The sequence below is a fragment of the Pollachius pollachius genome (assembly GCF_949987615.1).
Source record: "Pollachius pollachius genome assembly, chromosome: 3".
Classification (NCBI taxonomy): Eukaryota; Metazoa; Chordata; class Actinopteri; order Gadiformes; family Gadidae; genus Pollachius; species Pollachius pollachius.
In genome coordinates this window covers 50,343,483-50,349,780 of record NC_136936.1, presented here as the reverse complement: position 1 = coordinate 50,349,780, position 6,298 = coordinate 50,343,483, and positions in this window count along the sequence as shown.

Genomic DNA, 6,298 nt, shown 5'->3' with positions numbered 1-6,298 from the left:
CTCGGAATAGACGATAATGGCACAACAATGGGAGAGACAGCTGTTTTTAGACCAACAACGGATCTGGAATCGCCGACGGAAGCCATAGAGTCCTCCTCAAATCACTCCTCCTTGTCAGCCTCCCTAGCTAGCTGCAATGCCACCACAGGAACCCGATAGTAGTATCACCACCGGATCTCCATTTCGGTGGTTTTTGTCGCGGTGTGGAAGCCCAACGACAGTAGCGTGGAAACAGCTGGTCCCCGTGTTGCTGACAGCACAGTTTCACAGCGCTGATTAAATTGCGATTGATTTCTGTCAGGAGGAACGGGGCGAGCGCCCCGTTTAGCGCGGGCCCCGCCGGGAGCCAGGGCGTGCGCGTTGCGGCCGTGTGATCCCCGGCGACACCCCGCCAGAACATGACAGGACGCCGGCAGAACTTATGATGCGTTCGACCGCTGGAGGGGGAGGCGGGGGCGGGGCAAAGGGTGGCGCTTGGTTTCCTTCAAGCAACACCAGTCGATAACCATCAGGGTCGGGCTCTGCACGGCTGGAAGGAAAGCGCTTGTGTTAAATATATATATATATAAATATATATATACTAACTTATATCCTTCTTTCCTCCTTTTTTCTGGTATTGATTCATAGCCTTTCCGGCGAGGGAGCGGTTGTTTTAATAGCGTTGGCGGGTGAGTGCGAGCGTTTGTAGGACTTTGAAACGGGAGGCGATGACTTTGTCTGGTGCCTGGAGAGACGATAGTCTGGCGGCGGGCTATAGGCAGTCCCGGGGTATTTATTAACCTACGATTTTATTGTGGAAAGAGGAAAAAAACAACAACAACAGCAAACCCCACAAAACATCCTTTTAATTAAAAACGGTTTGCCAATTGTTTGTGCTACATCAAGCGCAACCTCTAAATGAATTAACAATTGCCGTGCATAAAACGACTCCTTTGGCAAAGCTCTTTTCGGGAGGGAAGCTTCGAGGAGGGTCTCTGTCACAGGTAAATAATGACACCCCCACACAATTACTCCGCTAATTGGCTTGCGGGGAGGAAGTCACACCCCCGGCCACCGCCTTAGGATAAGCATTTCACACACCTGAGACGATTATTCGTGTGGATTAACGAAGTCGGTTGAATGACAGAAAAGTCATTAATCAACAGGCGCCCTCTGGTCAGAGAATCGCTCCCCAGCAGAAAATATCTTTAAGCTTTTCATTTCGCCACGGAGATTTCCGGCAAAGCTATAAAGCAGGGTGTCATAAGTGACTGGCCACACTCCAAAGCCATTAATGATGTGATGATTGAACTCTCATTCATGGAATAACCACCGACTCTTAAAATGTCATATCGGGTTTGTCAGTGGAAATCGCAGCCCAAGGTCACGAGGATTTGATGGGTTTGATTTCACGTCGAGATTTCAGGCCAAAGTCGCTAAGCTGAATGCTACAGTGCGTCTTGATCACATGAAAAGGGAGTCGTCTGGTGGGTTTTGATCGGGCATTCAACCCGTTCTTCAGCAGAGAGACGTGGTCAAGGACACACTGTCACATCAATGTGATTTGTTTATCCAAAGATCTGATGAGAGCCCTCCTCAGAATGTATAGACGTTCTTAAGTGCATCTCCCACCATGCTACGATGTTTGTGTGTGAAAACACAGTTTTGAGAGCAACGTGAGGTGACTTCCTTCATTTCTTCTCCTCCAGCGGCCGACTTAATGAGATCAGACAGCCTCGCTGTGACTGCCAGCTAGCCGGCCGACAGGCTAACAAAGGGACCCCATGTTTAACATATCTTGGACGGTTTATTAGGTGGGGGGGGGGGGGGTTGGTATTTTCTCAGTATTAGCCCCCTCTAAAGAATGCGCTGTTACCACCTTGCCGGTAACATACACACTCCCTAAGCTACACATTAAAATAGGAATATCAGGGAAATCACTTCTAATATGCCATTCATGAGGGCCACCTTATGATATCGTCTCCGTGTGCACATGGCCGCCGGAGGAATCCTTGCGTTCGACCGCTGCGTCCACCGAGCTCCCCGGTGTTGTGACTTTGGTATAGCGTTGGTGCTCAAGGGTTAATGCACGGTTAATCATTCAACAGGTGTCGTGTTTCTCTGACCTTGTCTGTGGAGGAGACCTAACAAGCTCAGGTCTCATGAATACAGAATCAAAGGACGTGCGGGTGGAACCCAAGGCCTCTGTTGTATTCCATTGCTCTGATACACCTCACTTGCGGATCGTGATATGTATTTATGCATAAGAGAAGGCTATTGATTTTCCATAAGCAGAAGAGACGTCCTTTCACTATTAATAACCATGACAATATATTGATCATTGCAAATGCAAAAGGAGAACAAACAGCTTCCTCATATTCATATTCTCTGTTAACCTTTAGAAAAACGTTGGGTTGTGGTCAGCCGGTTGTGTGCAGGGCAGTCTGATTGAGACTCGAAGACAGAGTGTTCAATTCCTCACTGCAGAAAACTCATTAGTACAACACACGTGAATGCCGTCACCCAGAAGCCTAGTTCTAACTTGATTCCTGGCCTCCTTTTCCATACTCAACGTGGCACAAATATACTCGACAATCGACGGCACAAACAAATACAACCAGAAATTCCAGACGGCAAATTGTCGATAAGTGCACCCAAGGAGGTGAACTGACACCATAAAGTAGCAGTTAGACGCACATAGCAGGAACTATTTAAGTCCTGGTGTAATTTTGAAGGAGGGGTACATTTCAAAGCAGCTCAGAGTGAAATGGACCAAACGCTTTAAACCCCGGCACTGAACTCCCGAGTTTCACCACTGGCAGCCGGAGCGGAGCCATGATGAGCTGGCAGTGTAGCCCATTCTACTTCTGAAAATGATGACCATTATATTTATCTTTGTGCGGACCTCAATGGGGAGAGGGCGGCACTTGCCGCTGAGTAAATTGACCTCATGAATCTAATTTGAATTTAGACGATTTTCGCAGGCTTGTCAATGCCATTTAAAAATAAACATATTTGAGCTGGAGTCTTGGCACGGGTCGACTTGGTGATATCCTAGCGGGAGTGACTTCCGTGGAGATTCAGCCACAGAGGCCTCTCGGCCTCTCCTATCTCCCCACCATCTCCCGACCAGTGTCCTTGGAAGGTTACCAGCGTGTGACTCTGGCGTAACACAGCCATGTCAGAGCTAAAGGCCACAGCGTTCCAGTACGACTGTGCTATACGGGGGAAATAGCACAGTAGTTATGTGTCGATTTTCTCACTCTTGGACCACGTTGCCTTTAGACTGCTGCTGCGGCTAGAGCCAAGAGGATTAAACACTGCAGGATATTTGGCATTGGTTTGGCGGGCTGGAAGTCTATAATGTACGTTACAGTAGCTATAGTGTCATACTATTGTACTGATGGATCAGGGAATGATATAACAGTATGTAATGCAACCGCAGTAATCCGGCAGCAAATCAAATCAATCCACAAAGGTGGTGCAGATGCTCCGATGTTTAGCAGCCTTTGTTGCCTTGACATCTCGTGTCTGAGTTATCCCGCTTGTAATCAGATCACACAGGAAGTGTCTTAATGGCACCACTACAAAAGGGAGAGAGCAGCTATTCCCAGGCGCTGGCTGGGCGAACACACTAACACGCGACGACGCACGTATTAACATGCGTGACAGTCGCTCAGCGAAATGTGAATAGGAAAACAAAAACGCCAGACAAAACCCGAAGCCCAATAATTGGATTTAATACAGAGCCTAATTTAACAATTTGTTTTCGGGCCGTTTCTTGTGCATTCTAAATAACATCTAAAGCGCCTGCCAGTCCAGCGACCCGAGCACTGATGGTTGAAAGGGACTCAAGTCCAAAGGATTCCTCTGTGGCGGTATCAATACAACCCACATCATACTAATCCTGCCTTCTATTAGAACCCTTCACACGAGGTCTGGCCGGCCACGCGGCCGCTAATAGGGCTCTTAAGAGAGCCGCAGAATATCTAGTTTGGGAGGAATTGCTAAATGGCACAGCCGACGTGGGCTTTTCTCCGTTGCTTAAATGCAGTTCTGTGACGGAGCCTTTTACCATAATCTTGCCTGCAGGTGGGAGGAGAGGGAAAGAGTAAACACTCTGAATGCTCGAATGCGAGTCGCCCTGTTCTGCACAACACACTGCATGTGAATGTGTGAGACTGATGACCGGCCGTCGTCTGACAGGCAGCATTCTGGTCAGACCAAGAGGCCTCTTGCGTGGCAGCCCCCCGACTGAATACAGATTTAATAAACAGCCTATCGATTCCTACAGCCGCACGTCCGTGGGTGCTCTCTCACTCTCTCTCTCTCTCCCTCTCTCTCTCTCTCTCTCTCTCTCTCTCTCTCTCTCTCTCTCCCTCTCTCTCTCTTTAGTCTGCATGCGTTCTCTGCCTCTCTCTGCCCCTCTCTTCACCTGTCTCTCTCTACCTGACCCTCTCTCTACTTGTCTCCATCTCTGCCTCTCCCTCTCTCTATTTCTCTGTCTGTCCCTCTCTCTCTCTACTTGACTCTGCCTGCATCTTTTTCTCTCTCTACCTGTCTCTCTCTCTCTTTATGCGTGTCTCTCTCCCCTTAAATGTCTCTCTACCTGTCTCTCTCTCCCTCTGCCTGCATCTTTTCCACTCTTTCTTCTGGTTTGTTTCTCTCTCTCTCTCTCTCTCTCTCTCCCTCTCTCTCTCCTCTCTCTCTCTCTCCCTCTCTCTCTCTCTCTCTCTCCTCTCTCTCTCTCCCTCTCTCTACTCTCTCTCTCTCTCTCTCTCTCTCTCTCTCTACCCCTCTCTCTCTATGCCACACCTCTGTCTGCTTCTCTGTTTCATTCTGCCTTTTCATGTCACAACTTCAACATTCCTCTCTGTCAGTGACGGATCTGAATCGTTTGGAGGCGGACGTTTATTCCTATTTTTCCGTGGCAGATATTGGCCCAGTTTGTCTGCTAGAAGGCAGACTAGAAACTATTCCTGCCCATTTATTTTTAAAGCATAGGAGAAAGTGTGTCATGACCCAGTAACAGTAAAGACAAAACACGGCTGACATCCTGGCCGACCGTTTCCAATACACCTCTCCTCCGCTTCTCGCTGTTAGCCGGAAACCTTGCTATGATTTAGCAGATATGAATATATGTAATACTCTCCTTCCCCCTGTTGGGAGAATGTCATAAGCTTCATCTTTTCGGTTCAGGAGCACTTACAGCGAGAGGGGTTTTAGTGTGTGGTATTTCCTCACGGACAGGGTCAATAAAAGTGGTGTTAATTCCCCTGGGTCTAAATAAAAGAGCGAGTGCAGTGTTCAGTGTGGGTGTCTGGTCTTACGGCCGCGGAGGGCCGGGTTTTATGGGTAGTATTAGTAAGGGCTTACGACCTGCACCTTGGCTTTGCGCCGTTGATTTATATTCTAGCCGCGTCGTGGGTCCTACTTATACACAAAGTTATCCCTTAACATGTTAGCTTTAAGTTTATTTTACTGTCATGGCCGCCTGTCCTCGCCTGGCCTCTGATTGGATGCTTTCATGTCCCTCCTCTCCACGGTGAGCCAGTGTGTGCCGAGCTTTCTGGTGGAAAGCTGGCAGCACGGCAGTGCCCAGGTGGGTGCTTCTCCGTGGGTACACACTGGGTGAGGCGTGATAACACACACCTCCCACACGCACGCACACACGCATGCATGCACGCACTCACGCACACACACAGGCAAGCACGCACGCACGCATGCAAGCACACACGCACGCACGCACGCACGCACGCACGCACGCACGCACGCACTTATGTACACACACAAGAACGGACACACACCCATGCATGTACACACACAGGCACGCACACATTCATGTATGCACGCACACACACACATACAGGCAAGCACGCACGTACGCATGCAAGCACACACGCATGCACGCATGCAAGCACACACGCACGCACGCACACATGTACACACACAAGAATGGACACGCATGCAAGCACAGACGCACGCACGCACGCACGCATGTACACACACAAGAATGGACACACACGCATGCATGTACACACACACGGACGCACACATTCATGTATGCACGCACACACACACATACAGGCAAGCACACACCCACTCACACACACACACAAAAAAAACACACACACACAGAATGGAGCTGTGATTAAGGGCTACCCAAAATAAAATAGACATGACTTTTAAATTAAATCCTTATTTAATTAACATTGAATAATCTGAATATTGTACAAACACTCTTCAACAAGATATTGCCAATTCATATTTTAAATGTATAATGTAATGAGTAACCGTTACTCTTGTACATTTGGTCAGG